The following is a 17,999-nucleotide window of genomic DNA, read 5'->3' on the forward strand; positions in this document are numbered from 1 at the left end:
TTCTAGAAACTGCCAATTAGAAGAACTGCAGTTTTAAAATGCACTCAGTGTGCACAGCAAAACCAAATGACAATGCTTTTACACCCCCCAAAAAACCCAGGAGTTAAACAAACAGCTACACTTTCTTACAATGAAAACTTGATGTTTTCAGTCAAGTCTTAAAAAATAAATCATATTAGTGTTTCTTAAAAATGGCAACTGATGTACTAACTCTTTCATGTACTTTTACTATGCAGTACAACTGACTCATGCTTTAATCAGCAGCAGTGCAACCATGTCTGTAACTAACAGAACGGAGAAAGGCTGTGCAAGTATCAGACAATGCTTCTTATAGCATCTCACAATCAATGTTTTCATGCAAAATTAAGTAGAAAAATAATTTTTTTAAAAAAAGCTAAACAAGAAGCCAGTTTTAGAAAACCTGTATTATGTTCAAATTAATAAAAGCAACTATCCAAACACAACCCTAGAATTTGTCTTCTTTTGCCATCCACGAATCTTCCTTCATAGTTCTATCAAGATTTTTCTCTCCCTTCTCTTTTGTTAAAAGATTATAAGAATTATTTAGGAAAAATCTTGAAAAGCATTGTTGCCTCTCTCCCATAAATTTATGGGTTCAAGATTTGTAATTTTGTTTCCAGTGAAAATAATTGAATATTACAAGTATGAAAAAGGGTGTCTAGTCAAACAGTGTGCACAGTCAACTCAGAAAGTCGTACCAGACTAGAACAGGATAGATGCAGGCATTTTAACAAAGCATGCTTTTTTCTTTCTCTATTCCTTTACACTGTCACCTCCATAAGAGCTTCCTTACTCATTTATCATAAATCTTAACTGAAATGAGAAAAAGCTCTGAGGATGGTTTTTGCCAGTGGTTTGTCCAACCACATTATTCTTCCCATTTTCATTTCCAGAATAATCCCATTCCCTTTTCAATATTTTTCTATTGCAGTGCATCTTCCATGTATAACCAGGCATCCAAGAAGAATGAACTAGCCCAAGCATGTGGACAACAAACCTATGTAACAATCTAGTAATAAATTTGATCATTAACATTCTCAGTTTGTTTATTGTTGCCACAGGTACAAAGATTTACTCAATGAGATTCCAAAATGGTAGTTTAATATTAGGCAAAACCTGTTTCAGTGCATCATGACAAGTGTTATTACAAATATTCACCTTTGTATGTTTTGCATTCCTAGTGTAAATAGCTCTCTTCCAAACACTCAAGATGATATTGAACACATGCTGTTGATTTAAAAAAAAAAAAAAAAAAAAAAAGACAGAAAGATAAAACAGCTTCTCTCCTGTTATCCCTACAAAGTTAAAAAGGGCTAACTTTTTATTTTGGAGAGTTTAAAGAAAGAATATTTTACAGATGGTGTAACATTTAGAAGGGTTTCTCTCAGCCGTGAAATGAGATATTTCCAGCGGGAATGATTCTTCACTGCCTTGAAGTGGTTCTGTCAAGGCCAAAATATCAGCCTCTGGTTTCATGGGAAATATTGAGGGTTTTCAAGAACAATGTGGAGAAAACACCTGTATTTTTATGAACAAGATTACAAAGCACAGTGAGGGGTAGGAGAAGGCGCAGATCAAGTGTTTTGCATTGCGCTTTAGCAATTGAGCTAAAGTCACAGATTAAAATAATGAGTAAATTCTGAAATGAGGCTACAAAGATTGTGTTAACGCAGATTAACAAAGCTTCTTTGCACTGGGGGATGCTCCTGTGTCTCAGGCTTGGCCAAGAGCAGCTCAAGTGACCTTCTGTGTCTGTGGCTTCCTATGGCATCAAGTTAACCAAAACCACACCAAACCACTCTCAGTTAGGGAAACCATCTAAGCTATGGGGAAACATACACTATGATCCAGTCTCAGTCTCCATGCTAGCAGCACGCACCAGCAGACAAAACATGGCAGCCACCTGAGCCTCATCTACAGTATCATTGCAGCAATACTTAAGAGGGGCATGTAAGAAAGATGAGGACAGACTTTTTAGCAGAGCCTGTTGTGATAGGACAAGGGATAATGGTTTTAAACTAAAGGAGGGGAAATTCAGGCAATACATGAGGAAGACATTTTTTACATAGGAGGGTGGTGAAACACTGGCACAAATTGCCCAGAGAGGTGGTAGATGCCCCATCCCTGGAGACATTCAAGGGTAGGCTGGATGGGGCTCTGAGCAACCTGATCTAGTTGAAGATGTCCCTGCTCACAGCAGGGGTGTTGGACTAGATGACCTTTGAAAGTCATTTCATCCCAAACTATTCTATCATTCTGTGATCATCTCTAAGTGATAATAGAGGCAAGCCCACAAGAAAATTATCTGAAAGGGCATACTGTAAATCATCATGCATCTTCACCATGAAGAATTAGAAAATACAGCAGAGAAAGTGTTCATTCATTCATTGCACAAATGAAATAAAAAAATCTGTAAGGAAATCTCTGTGCTATCATGAAGACATCTACGTGTTCCTACACAATATTGATTAAAATAGATCAGCTCCTGTCACAGATACAATGAAAACACAAACGAACAAGGGAGATTAGAAAAGCAAAGCACTCATGCTTTATTATGACACAGCGATATTACAAAACTGTGATAATCAAAACATTAAATAACCCAAGATGACAGCATCTAGTAGATGCACAAAGGAAAAAAAAAAAAAAAAAAAAAGCAAATTTTCTTCAAGTTTGCCTACCTGATGGACTAAGGCTAACAAAGGCATCAGAAGCAGCGATCCAGGTTAGGCAGCAGGGAGCCTCTCCTCCTCTCCTGAGTTAAGTTACTCTCAGGAGCGACATGTTACAACCTCTAGGTTCCTTTCATTTCCCAGCTGCCCTGTGCCCTTCAGTACTGTACAGAGTTAGCCACAGCAGTGCACTAAATATGATGCATTGTAACACTTTCAGCAAAAAAATTGCGTTTTGGTCAAAAGTAAGAACAAATGTACCCATACTGTGCAAAGAATAAAAATAATTCATCATTATTCACATATTTTTCAATACACATCATTAAAAAAAATCCGTACTACATTAAGCCACCTCTACTTCATGTATATTTTAGTGAAAGTGTCTTCCCATATGGCTTTAGTATAGGAAGTTGCAGTACATACACACATCTAAGCAGAAAACCACCATATACTTGCTTTGCTGTTTATTTTGATTCATGTTAATTAAACATCTTCGACAGGATGCAATGAAAATTACTTAGCTCCAAGCTATAACCATTGCTTTTCAAAAGCAGGGTAAAATAAACTGTGTTAATGCTTTCACCAAAACTTGCTATTAAATATATGCAAAGAAATGTTTGCAAAGGAGAAAGAGCTACAGGGGATAGAAGAGACAAACACAAACAGGCACATAAATATGCAGTTTTTAATATGCAGTCTAGACTCCTATTTTAATTTTAAAGTGCCCTTACCCTTGAGTGAGCACAAAGAATAGGAGCAACTTGTCAGATGTAACAGTATCAATAACAAAAAACAGTAATAGCCAGATCTTGCTACCTCTGTTTGACTGACAGTTCACTTACCTGCCTTCTCTTTTTTTCCTTTCTCCAGTAACCACAAAATGTATTACATGTTTCGTATTGCGTGTGTTGCTTGAGTGTAAGTGCACATAGGCAAGAAACAATTTCTCTGATGATATTACCTGGAGGAGGCCAAATGCTAGGCTTTTGTGAGAGGCCTGAAACTTAATTTGTGCAGCTTGTGAACTGTGCAGTGGTACATGGCACAGGTAGTTCTGCTCAACTCCTGACTTGCTTCCATCTCAGTCCCCTGGTTATGGTTACATTTTCCGCTGTGCCATATCTCAGGGTCAGGTATTTTCAAAATAGATTAGATTAATAACAGCTGTTGATGAGTTAACATCCTAGCTTGACAACTCCAGCTAAAAGAACAGGCAGGACTTTTGTTGTAGGTCATTTAATACATTTCCATTTTTTGTTTTGATTTTTATATTATTTGAGTAAGTACTAAACTGACCAAAACAAACAAACAAACAAAAAAACTAACCACACTGAACCAAACCAAACCAAATTAAACCAAACCAACACAACTAAGGGAAGCAGTGCAATACTATATCTAGTCTTTTGTCACAGTCATGAACACTTTTATAAAGCTTTATACAATATGCAGATTCTCTAGCTTTGATCATTGGCAGCAGAAGTCAAAACATCTATCGTATAATATAGATGTGTGTGTATATGCAGATGTGCAGGCATTTTGAGAGATATTCCAGTGAAAAATATTTTGCCTTTTCTAAGTTTTAAGTCTGTGGTTCCCATGAGAAATACAGCATAGTTATCTGCATAAAAAGACAATTACCTACTAATCTTTAATTTCCATGCCTCCTAACCTTGTTGTTAGATCATAATCTCAAATAAGTACTCAAATTTTTAAAAATAATATTAATGATCCTGCCATATTATTACATTTATCTATGTCCCTGTACACATTTGTATGATCTTCTACTATCCCAGTTAGTAGCTTATAACACACAACAGGGGAAGAATTTATTTTACCTTTTGTATAGATGTGTATCTTAGAGAGGTATACAGAAGTTCAGCTTCCATTAATAATTTCAACAGAGAGCACTCCATGGTCTATAATGGTGCCATATAGTTACCTTCTATAGATTCTAGATCTGGGACTGAGCATTGAGATTGTTAGAAACCAAGGGAAAGACATATACATTTACCGGTCCCATGAGGTGATTAATGTTCTTTGCCTCTGGATTAATCTTTTGCATTTTTTTTCATGTTTGTTAAGTGTTGAATTGTTGTCCCTCAAGCAAGAGGCTGGTGTAGGTTGCTCCAGCCATGAGAAGGGAAAAGAGAGAGCAAATGTACTATCTCCAGTTTATCCAGCTTTCCTCCATATTCTTCCAGACTATCTTATGTATTTTACAACATACTTTCCAATAATTTCTGTTACAAGTTTATATTTCAGAGACAATTCACTGTCTCCAAAATAGTCAATTTATGACTGAAGACCCTATGATTTGGCAAACAGAAATGTTTCCGAGCTATCAACAACTAACATAACCACTACTGAGTAGAAAGTTTGTCTGAAATCAGACACAGCTGAGCTGTATCCAGTTACAGCCCAAAGCCGCAGCCAGTGAAGCAAGTAAGAATTTTACAAACCAAGGATTATACATTGACACAAGAAATGTCAGATGACAACTAAATACTACTTAAACACATGATAAATATGCTTATTCTGACTTTAAATGCCTGTATACATTTAAGTGCCATTCAAATATTTCAAACTGTCTTGCACACTCTTGAAAAGTCATTAAAATCACAACAACTTTTCATGCTAATTACAGTCCATTTTTGTTTAATTCTTTTCTCAGACTTTGTTTGATAAAAGCCAAACCAATGAGTAATATGTTTGCTACAAAGTTCTCTGGATATAGCTTTCTGTCTTGAACTAGTAATGGAGATTTGTCAAACACAGCCTACAGCAGGTCCCATGATACCATGAATACTTTTGAAAGCAAATAATAAGCCAACTCATTATATGAATAGGGGGGTTGGTTGGTTGGTTGGTTGGTTGGTTGGTTGGGGTTGTTTTATTTTTTTTATAGTTGCTGGGTGTTTTGGATTTGTTTTAAACAAAACCCAAACCTTCAGGCTATGAGTCATCACTGTTTCTTTACCTCTTCTGCATGGTGATTGAAAGATTCTTAGGGTCATGACATATTCACAAAATTAAATATGATCTACAAATATCAATAGTAAGTTACAGACTTGACAAAAAAAAAAAGGTCATAAAATGTAAACAGATGTTATTTGCCACTTTTTAAGGTTCTCCTAAGAAACTTTGAAAGTTATGGATCAGCAGCATTCATGGTGAGAAAACCCTATGGCTAATTATTAGCAGTTGAAAGATCATAACTTCAAGGTAATTTTGATACCCAAGTCACATAAATACTGTCCAATTTTTACAGTCTAGAGGAAATTGGATTTTCTGCTTCACAGGAAACACTGATACTTCATATTGTTTTCCATCAGTTATTGGAATAAATGGATTAACATATATGTTAATAATAATGTCTTTATATATTATAAATCTGTGATGCTGAAAAACAATAAAATTAAATAAATATTTGATTCAAAAGGGGTGATGCATTAAGGCCGTCATTTAGAACAGATTTTTTTTGGAGTACAGAACGTTTTATTTTACTTTGTTACTTTTGTGTTCTATTTCAAATATATTGACTCCTGGGAGGCCTCAATCTATATTAAATTAAGTACTCTTGACATCCTTGATAGACAACATTTGGTCACATAGTTCCTTTTAATAAATAACATAAAAATCTGCCTTACAATAGTCACTTTCTTTAACACCTCCATTGTGTCTGTGAAAGATCTATTCTAGATCCTCAGTGACAGAACTTCCATTCTAAATTTATCCAAAGCAGCTACTGTCCTTAGCTTATGTTGTTATTTTGCCTACCACACTTAAAGAGAACTATCATATATATTGGTCTTGCTTATTTATGATAAATAAGCCATGTTTTCAGCCTTGTCTTGTAAAATACCTTCTTCAATTTCTTTCTGATCTTTTTTTTTGCCCTTATTCTTCTTTAAAGTAGTCACTCTTGTGCATGCTTTCTTGATAACCTACATGCAGTATCTCAAACCAACTCTCATCAGGGTTTCCCTCTAACAGAATTCTAATGCATCCCACTACCATTATTTGTATTTCCCTAAGGAAAAGTCTACTCCACAGAAAATTTCTGTTCAGCTTTAGTAATCTAAGAGACAGGTGACTCCTCTAAGGTCCTGCCTAGGAAACAGAAAAGGTTCTGCTGTGCAGGCTTCCTTAAAAGATGAACATCAATTTTGTTGCTTGTTAGGCCTAACCACACATTGCCAGTAGAGATACCAGTGATTTTACAAATTTCTAAACTCTGCATCATAACATCAATCTATACAGCTCTACTTGTTGTGGGGAAAAAAAATTGCTTTAGCTATGTGCAGACTCTATCTGTCACAGAGCTCATCCAAGAACCACACCAGGCAGCACCATGGCTCCTCTCGCTGCAATTACTTTTTACTTCAAAAAATATGCCAAACCCACCAATATGCCAAAATGTATAAACAGTTCAGGCAATAGCACCTGGAAGCTGAAAGCTGACAGTAGGGTACATTTAGGGTGCCCTCTGAAATCATGCCCTCTGAAACCCATCCTCTCTCAACCTCTAATTGGAGGAGCATATCAAGAGAAGAATCAGAGAAAAGACACTCTGTGTAAGCCCATATAACCTGGAACATCTTCAGACTCCTTATAGCAAACTATCCTTGTTTCCAGCACTATTATGTGATCCAAGTACAGAAAAGGTGGTTAAAAGTAAGTGAAGATAAATCTCAGTTCCCACCCCTTTATTCCCAAGAACAGATAGTAGATATAGATGGGAGTAATAAAGGAGTGAATCTTGTACTGGGTAGGACAGGTACAATTTATGCTTCTCTGTTTTGTTATTTATTTTATTTTTAAATGTAAATTTGTCCCCTACATGTCCAAAAAGTGGATTTCAGAAAACAGAAAACTTCAGAGTAAATCTTTCTTCCATATTCAGTTAGCAGCTCTGGAGGAGAATTTGTCAAGTCATTCTAAAAATGCTTTTAAGGACTAGTTTAGTGTAAATGCCAGAACGACATAGGTAGATTCTTCAATAGCTCAGATGTTGAAACACTCACAAAGAAGTGAAAAATCAGGGCTGATCTCTCCTCTGCTTGAGGACAGCTAACATCACTTCTTTCAGGAGATGATTTTAACCACTATCACAGAAGACAGGAGAAAAAGACAAGGGGATGGCTAGATATCTTAATTCCTCATCATTACTGCTTCATGTAGTAAAAATAATTAAAATATTCACACCAGGAGGGATATCTTCCCAGAGGAGTGCACTTATTTTCCTGACCAGCAGGCCAGAGAGTCATCCTAGGATATCTTCAGGTTAAGTAAGTGATTCATAAAAAATTAATTGCTCCTCTCAGTTCTCTTAAGAGAGAGGACATTCAGTTCAAACTATTCTTTGTCTGACCAGTAGAAGGAATTTCACACAAGGGTTTGTACCAAAAATAAATATTTTGGTTTGTACCATACTTTCCTGGTCCCAAAAGCAACCTATGTTTCCATATCACTCCTTCTGTTTCTAGGATCATAAAAGATTATAACTTCAGTCAGTCCAAACCTCTGCTTAAGTTTTCTGAAGTTTAGTTACCAGTCTGAAAAGTTATACAGCCCTTCTTTTCACCTTCCTTTCATCCTCTTTTCATTCCATCCTTCACTCACCTATCACCTCCATCAGGACATACTAAAAGAAAGAAAGTAGATGAAGAAAAAAAAAAAGGAAGATTACTGGAAAAAGAAAAGCTGTGAATAAAGAGAAAAGTAGAGAGAAAGTGGGAAGACTGGAGAGAAAAGATGGTGTTAAAAGCAGTGCTTGATGAGCAGGTTAGTGAGAGAGGGTTGTGGGAAGCTGAATGAGTGACAGAAATGAAGACAAGAGCAGTTCAGGTCACTAGATGGTAGAAAGTGGGCAGACAAATGTAGTTCAAAGATGGCTAACTAACCCAGGCATAGTTAACAAAAAAACCAATAAGCTCACATAACTATCTTTTAAAATGCTAACCATATGGAATTTTAAATACAGACACTCATAAATACAGTTATAAAAGAAAGGCAGATGGGATCAGGGGAAATCAGCAATGACCTACACAGTTGGAGACCATACCAATAGCAATGTTTCACACCATATATCCATGGAATTTTACACTGTCAGGAACAAAACCTGGACACTTTCAGCACTGAAAGCTTTGCAGAACAAGTGCTGTATCTGTTCACCCACTGCTGCTCTGACGGGAGTGTAGGTGCTGCTAGCTGGGACAGATGGTATCACAGCCACCTCCCAGAGGTGATGATTTTCTGGCGATATTTCTCTTTCTCTTAGAAAACTAATATATTGACTACCTCTGGCGAAAGGAGCAAGGAATTGATCTCTGCAGCAGTAGGTGGTTTAACTGGCAGACACCAGTGGTGTCTCCTTTGATGATTTTGAAGAATCCCACTGACAGGATCCTAAAGCTGGTTCCCTTGGCAACCACAGATGATGCATGACTGTATTATGTTTGATTCTCCAAACATCGCTTCAGCTCCTCCCTGAGATTTAGTTCTTGTTTGTTTGTCAAGCCTATGTCTCTGAAAAGCATGTTCCAGTGAAAGACTCTGAAAATTAATCCTCCACCTATTTCTGAGTAAAACATGTCTTTTCACTCATAGAGATTTACACTTTAAATCAAGCAAATGAGATTGGGCCCCTCTCCAGATTTCACTGCCAGGACAAGTTCTTCCCAGGAGGGATAAAAGAGAATTCATCACAAGAGCAAAAGTTATCCAGCACAGCCCATCAGGTGGAAGTGCCTGACTGGGGAAGGAAAGACAGATTAATATTGATCTCGCTTAAAGAGGAAAATGAAATATAGTAAATGTGTCTTTCAATCTAGGTTGAGGAACCAAGCAGAAAAAACTGCTCAAGTTATACTTTAGGCCATGGAATATAGGACCTACTTAGCAATTAAAAGGGCATTGTGATAAAAAGAGAACATTAATATTAATAAATATCAGACAGCCCTCCAGGATACAAATAACAATATGATCCTGGAGGAGGACTACTTCACAGAAGAAAAGCAGTTTTAATGCAACGATTACTGCACTTTAAAATGTACAACAGAGGGCATAAAGTGTACTCTTCCATTCATAAGACAGGTGCAAGTATTACAAGACAAATATAAAAGATAGGGAATACTGTTAACAGTCATCTACCCTGACTTTAAGGAGAATGAAAGTTGGTACACAATAATTCAACTACTCACAACTAGAGACTTTGATCTGGCATTTTAGAGGGTGAAGAAAGAAGGAAATATCTTTAGAGAAGTAGAGTTCTCTAGACATGTGTTTCCTTAGAGTTCTTTGTTGTTTTCCCCCACTCCTCACTGCAAGCACTTAAATTAGCTTATTCTAGGCCTGATGCACCCCACAAGGCTGATGGCTTTCCTTGCCATGAGGGCACTTCGTTGGCTCATGTTCAGCATGGGATGCACCAGCAAGCCAGCCTCCAGCCTGAAATGGGGCTTCTGATTATTCCTCACCAGGCCCAGAACTTGTTGAACTTCATGACAAACCATTCTACCCATTTTTCCAGCCCTGTGAAGGCACCTCTGGAGGGCTGAACAACCATCTGGTAGGCCTATCAAGCATTCCTCCAAGTTTTGACTCATCTGCAAGCTTATTGAGGGTGCTCTCTGTCCCATCATACAGCTCATTAATGAGGATATTAAGCAATATTAGACCACTACTGAGACCTGGAGGACACCACTAGGGACTGGCCTACAGCTGGGCTTTGTGCAAATGATCACAACACTTTCAGTCAAGCAGTTCAGACAGTTTTTAGACCTACCTCACTGCCCATTTACCTAGCCCATACTACATCAGTTTAACAATTATGATATCACAGAAGACACTGCTGAAAACATTGCTGAAGTCAAGATAACCAATGTTCACAGCTCTCCCCACATCCACCAAGTCAGTCATCTCATTGTAGGTTATTGAGTTGTTCAGGCACAATTTCTCCTATGTAAAAAATTCATGCTGACTATTCCATATGACCTTCCTTCTTGTGTCTAGAAATGCCATCCAGAATCATTTGCTCCATCACTTTCCCAGGGATCAAGGTGAGGCTGACCAGCCTGTACTACCTCAAATCCTCCTCTTTGCTTCCTCTGAAGACAGAAGGAGCATTTGCTCCATTTCTGGCCTCAAGAGCCATCCCTAGTCACTACAACCAAAGGTAATCCAGAGCGGCCTCACAGTGCTGCTGGATAGCTCCCTCAAACAGTGTGAGAAGCTGGTAAGTCTTTGACTCCTTAGCAACAACCAAAATATCTCTCTGTTATCAGCATTATTTTCCTTTCAAATCCAAATCACAGCACCACACCAGTTACTACAAATAAAATTAACTCTATTGCAGCTGAAACCAGGACAGTTCCCTAGCCTGCTTCCCCTGCATCAAGAACAAGCCTTCCATGCTCAAGACTTTCCCACAGGGATTCTTGATAGCTAATCTTAACAAAAAAGACCAACATGTAGATGTCATTGATTACCTTGGACTTTTTCCAAGTGCTCTGTCACCAGCTACCCTACCCCCGTCAGCAGTGTGTTCATATTTTCCTTAGCCTTTCTTTTGTTGCTGATATACCTCTATGGAAGCCCTTCTTGTTGACCTTCATGTCTCTTGACAGATTGCACTTCAGGTGGACTTTGGCATTCCTAGCCCTGTCCCTCCATGCTAACACAGTGTGTTTGTACTTCCGTGTCACCTGACACCAATTTCATCTCTTGTATGCTTTTTTTTTTTTTTTTTTTTTTTAATTGAATTTTGTCAGGAGCTCAGTTTCTCCTTGCAGGCTTCCTCACCTCTTTGCCTGTCTTCCTGTACATCGGGATGGACCATTCTTGAGATCGGAGTATGTGGCTTTGGAAAATCAACCAGCTCTCCTACTCCCCTCTACTTTTTTCCAGGTCTATATCCCACAGTACATCCTGAACAAGCACATCCTGAACAAGCCCAAGTCTGTTCTCTTGAAGGCCAAGGCTGTGATCCTGCTTTTTGCTTTGTACTCTCCCTTCAGGATCTTGAACACTACCACTTCACATTCAGTGCAGCCAAGGCTCCTGCCCCGACCCATCACATTCCTAAACAATTTTTTCTTGTTTGTAAGAAACATGTTCAGCAGAGCATCTCCCTCTCATTGACTCCTTGATCACTTCTCTTAGGAAATTGTCATCCATGTACTCAGAAACCTCCTAGATTGTTTCTGCCCAGCTATATTGTCCTTCCAGCAGATAAGCAGGTGGTTGAAGTCCCTCACTGGAATCTGGGTTATCATACTTTCATCTAATTCTCAACCTCCAGACAGTGGTACTATGAAGGGGGGGGCAGTACTTTACTCCATGAGACCTCACTGTTAGCAAGACCAGACTTTTTAACGAAACACATTGCTCAAAATTTCCTGTTGCTCTGTTCAGAGGCCAAAATCCATCTAAGTTTGGGTATTTCCCTGATGCAGTGAAATATAATCATGTGGTTTAGATACTTCATTAGTCAGTGGTTTTATCCTCATCTGTGTGTTTAGTAAGTGCTGAAGGTCTTCCATGAATTTCCCTAATTGCTTTTAAACCAATTTATATTTTGGCATACACAGCATCCTTTGGCACAAAACTGCACAGCTTAATTAAGCATGGTTTGAAACAGCATTTCTTTTTGTTCCTTTTAAAACCTCTCATCATTTAATTTGATACTTTCTACTTCTTGTTTTGTAATAAATCATGAATAATAATTATCCATAATCTCTCTCATGATTTTGAATAAAGTTATTTAAATATGACCCCCCACATCTTTATCTAAGCTAAATGCTGCTACTTCTGTGTAACTTTATTAACTTTTTATAGTCTTTATTTTAGTTGTTCCATACCTCTGGTAATCTTTCTATCCCTTCTTCTTACCTTTTCCAAATTATTGTATTACCTTTATGATGAAGGGATCAGAACATAATGTAACATCTAAGATATTTATGTAATGTAACATCCAAGATATTTATGCTGACTTACAGCAGTGCTTCTTGGTTTTCCCTTTCCCTTTCTATTCCAGAAAATTCCTACGTGTTTTTTGACAATCTCTGAGTACCGTGTTGATGTTATAACCACACTAAGATTTCTTTTCTTCAGTGGTGAAGCTTAATACAGAGTTTCTCAATGATGCAGTAACTAGGGTTGCCTTTCCTTTATCTGTCTCGAGTTTTACCTGCCCTAAATTTTTTCTACCCCTTTTTACTCAGTCATTAGGATATTAGGATAGTGAAAACATTCTGTATCTCCTCAAAGTTGGTTGTGGGTTTTTTTGTTTGTTTTGTTGTTGTTCTTGTTTTTTGTTTGTCTGTTTGGGGGTTGTTTTTTGTTTGTTTGTTTGGGGGTTTTGGGGTTTGTTTTTTGTTGTTATTGGTGGTAGTGGTGATGGGCTTTTTTTTTATTTGTTTGTTTGTTTTGTTTGTTTGGTTTTTGGTTTTTTTTACTGCACTATATCATTTTGAATCATCTAAATTTTTCATCTAATTGGTCATCACTGTTCCAAATAATTTATCAATAGGATGAAGAGGACTTTTAGCTTCCTTAGATTTATGCATGGAGTAGGAGTAATTTTGAACTGTGTGTTCATCTGCCCTCCTCTACTGTCTTTCAACCGTTATAATTACTAGATTTTATTGCTGTCTTCACCGCTCTGTTTAGACCCTCCTTTCTATATGGTCTCTTTTTCTTCCAAAGAAGTCAGGCAGTTTCTTATAAAATGAAAACATTCTTCCCTATATCACTTTTTTTTCTTTTTTCTTTTTTCTTTTTTTTTTTTTTTTTCCCCCTGGAACTACTCTCAGGAGTCTTATCTCCTCTTTAACAGCTTAAACTTTGTGTCCAGAACCTCTCTCCTGCCTCATCTCCCTCATCTCGCTGATATAGAGGGTCATGGCAACTGCCTGCTACTCAAAAGGAAGTCACTATGTGTTTCACAGTAACACCCGAGGATATACACAGAAACACCTAATAATCAGATCTACCCACAGCTGTAGTCTGATTATCAGGTAAAAACTTACCCTGCCACAGGGTATCTTCAGTACAAAACGCACAAATCTGTTGCCTGGTACAAACGTTCATTGCACAATCCTGCTTCAACTCGATGTTGTGTGCCTCAAATAATCTTTGTTTGTTGCTACTAGTGTACTAGGATGTAATCCTATATGTTGAAAACATATTTATTTGTTTTCCTAAGCTCCTGTAAGTGAAACACACTGGCACATACATCAGTATTTTGTGAAGACCACTTCACGCACCAGGTGCCATTAAAGTTCACAGCAGGTAACCAGGCCCCTGTTACGCTCCATGCAGAAAACCTTGAGACAGACATACATACTTTTTTCAATTCCTATGTGGACTTCCTCTAACATTTCAATTTGGAGAGGCCTGAAGGATGAACAGACTGAAAACAGTAGACTGTTGGTTGCTCGTTTATTGTTCTTTTAAACCACCAAGCTTCCCCTTCCCCAGACTGCCCCTCTCACTCCAAAGGTTAGTACAGCAGACCTCCACAAGTTCCTTCTCACCAACTCTCCTAAACTTTGGTTTACTCTGTTTTATAGCTTTACTAGTGCTGTGCTCTAATAGTTCATGAGCTTTTTAGACTTCAGGCTTCAAAGCCACTCTGCTAAGACTAGTGGCTGCAACTATGAGTCAGTATCAATCTTTTGTTCATGCATTTTGAAGTGTAGAAATACACGATCTATCAAAGTAAATATTACTGACTAATTTCCAAGCCATATTTTTATATGGATGATCACTTACTACTCCAGTTGCAAAACATTTTGGACCTCAGAATGAACAAGATCCTAAGGTTCAAGAATTTATTGTAATTCTTAGGCAACTAGAATTTTAATGTTTTCCTCTCAGCTACTTTGCCATTTTTACATCCAAAAGTCTAATCATAGCTTCCTAAAATATCTCAGGTTGCAATCTGACTTATAACTCACAAACATGATCTAATCAAAAACAGACTGCACAATGTACCCATAGACATTCCTCAGGCCTCCTCAATGTCACTTCTAAATCACTGTTCTGTGGAAATAATTTCTCTCCTGAAGGCCTCCAAGAGTCTTTCCAATGATCTTACCTAGAATATACTGTAATTCTTTCCAGTACACTTTTTATCACATATTCAAAATGTTATTATACAAAATGCAAAGAGAATATTTTTCTTGTCCTGGTTACACAATAGATAGAACACTGTTAATGGATAGCCTTGAGAAGATCTGTTATATCGGACAGCTGTCAAAGCTTTATAAGTGATAACAAAATAAATTTTTGCTAAAAGGCAGAACATCAAATCATGACAATGAACCAGCTGTTATTGACTTTTTCATATAAGGAAAGAAGGGCTTACTTAAGCAAAGGGAGGCTGGCCTACCACATTATCTGAGAACAAGCTTAGAATCCAAGCTGAGCTTTTAGCCAATATTTCATTGGCTTGTCCCAAAGTAAGTTCATTTTTGCTTTGAAGGGAGTATCTATTTCCTTTATTTTCTAAGCAGCATTGTAAGTTAATTCCAAGCGTTACCCTCCATTTTTGCATGTCCTGAGAATGTCCTTGATTTTCTCATTTTCAATGTATGTTAAAGCACAAAAATCTACAGCATGTTAAACACAAACTCCTAACACCTGTGGACAGAGATTTAACATTAAATGCATGCTCTAGAACATACTTAGAAGTGACTTATTCTTAATACAGAACAGTAGGTATGATCAGGTACAGATCCATGTATTTTACTACAAAGTGAGAAAACAAACATCTGACTGCATGTTGAAGTACCACAGGACATGTATTTTCACTTTGATACTGGAGAAATTTTAAGATTAGCAAACCAAAATTTTATCCTATTAACCAGTATCTCAGTCTCATACCAAATACCAGCTATATCATGAATCATCACAACAGCATTGTATTCCTAGAAGAGCTGCCACAAAGATAGAAAACGAAGAAATTAGTATCTTTGCTGTTACGTGTTGTTGTTACTGCTGCCTCACTCCATTAGGGGAAAAATCAAAGCATGCAAAAGAAAGCTCATTAATTCTTACTCCAAATACCTTTCAATATAAATCATTCTATTTCATGCATTGTATAACCTTTGTCCTCTAGTGGCTTATATAGTTAAAACCAAGAGCATATCAAAATGGAGAGATCACATCGTTATGGTAGAAGTCATCAAACGAATTTCAAGTACCTCTAACAGATTTGTAACTTTTCATTCCTAGTGGCTTTGTCAGTTTGCATCTTTGTTCTCCACTGTCATTTTTGCAGTTCTCTTGACTTTTTAAATCAATGTTTAGTTTCCCTTTGTCTTGAACTTGTTCCAGACTAAATAAGGTAACACACTTGATCTGTATTAAGCATAATATATAGGGTTCATGATCATCGACATTTCAAGAGTTTTCAAAGTTGTAGTCAAGCAAAGAGAACCCTTCAAATATCTGCTTTGATATCACTTCTGTCTCTCAGTGACAGCATGCAGTCTACCAGGCTCTATACCCATGATACACCTATTTCAGACTAAAGGGAAAAGATTTTTAAAAGTGATTTCTTGTAGACAGCAAAAATTGAAAGCAGAATAGTTAAGGAGGAGTTTGTGGGACAGACTCTATGTTGCTAGTTGTTCTTCCATTCCACCACAAATGAAAAATAGTTGGAAGTAAATTATATTTACAGAACAGAGAAAGTATTATGTCGTTAAAAAAATGACAAAGAGTATTATAGAATCCACCAATAGACAGATGCTGATAAAGAGTAGCAGTGTAAGTAGCATTCTCTCCGTCTTGATTTCAGTATTTTATGTATCATTATTTTTTAGCAGATTCTGTGCATATATGCTGCCAACAAATGAATATGGATTTGAAGCTAATCTCTGTTCTCTCTTCTATTCGATTCCTGTGCAACCTACTCTGGGTGTACCTGCTTCAGCAGGTGGGTTGGACTAGATGATCTCCAAAGGTACCTTCCAACCCCAACCATTCTGTGATTCTGTGAAAGTAGGATATCAAACATTAAACTAATTTAAAATCTTGAAACTAATATTATGATAAAATCAACATAACAACTCATAGACAACTGATAACTTCTTATTTGAGCCTCTCTGGTACTCACCCTTAAATTAAATGAAGAGCAAGAGAGAAGTTGGGGGACAGAAGTTGATGGTGACAGACTTCTTAGCAGGACCCATTACAAGAAGACAAGGGGTAATGGTTTTAAACTAAAGGAGGGGAAATTCAGGCTAGACATGAGGAAGAACTTTTTTTATAATGAGGGTGGTAAAATACTGGCCCAGGTTGCCCAGAGAGGTGGTAGGTGACCCATCCCTGGAAACATTCAAGGCCAGGTTAGACGGGGTTCTGGACAACCCATTCTAGTTGAAGATGTCCCTGCTTGTTGCAGGGCAGTTGGACAAGATGACCTTTGAAGGTCCTTTCCAACCCAAACTATTCTATGATTCTGTAAGTTGTCCACTAAGAATGATTATTTAGTTCAGTAAAGGTAAAGAGAAAACAAAACAAACAACTTGGGCTTTGCTTGTGCCAATGACATTATATATAGCAGAAAAAAAAAAAAAAAAAAAAAATGCACAGGTGCTGTCTCTGACAAGTTCAGTAATCTTTTTCTTTCCTATCTTACTAGACAATTGCATGCTAGCCAACTCATTTTATGAAGACCAGCAAAATTGTGGTTTGGGCAAACAAGATTAAAAGGCTATAATTGTATTCCACAATGAATAAGGATTAAGTGTTGTAGGAATAATTTTCAAACATGTTATATGGATTTCTAGTTGAACAGAAATATTCTTACATGTATATATGACACATATAAAACTAATTCAAACAGTTTATCAGTCATTGATTTCCATCAGTAAAACACTAAATGATGTAAAAAGTGGTATGGAAGTTAATTGCATGCATAAAACTGAACAGTCCTCTCTTGTCTTAGAATTTGGAGATAGAATGATTTTATATGAATCAGCAACATATCACAGAAAAAATATGGAATGAGTGCCCAGTCTTGTACTAATGTTAGTAGTTACACTAAAAGTCAAAGTCTTACTTTTTACAAGTAGGTGAACATATTAGTTCTTCCACTGTTTTACAGATTCATACTGAGACAAAGTTATTTAGTAGAACAATTTATAGTGATTATTCTACTGTACACCTATCTATAGTAGCCTTTCTATAGCTGGTGAGCCTCCAATATAACCATTTTTATCCTCCACTATTCTTTTCTCTTCTATTTTCTTTCCAAAATAGCTAACCCAGCCATGCAATAACATATTAAAATGT

This window comes from Nesoenas mayeri (genome assembly GCF_963082525.1).
Source record: "Nesoenas mayeri genome assembly, chromosome: 1".
In the NCBI taxonomy this organism is placed as follows: Eukaryota; Metazoa; Chordata; class Aves; order Columbiformes; family Columbidae; genus Nesoenas; species Nesoenas mayeri.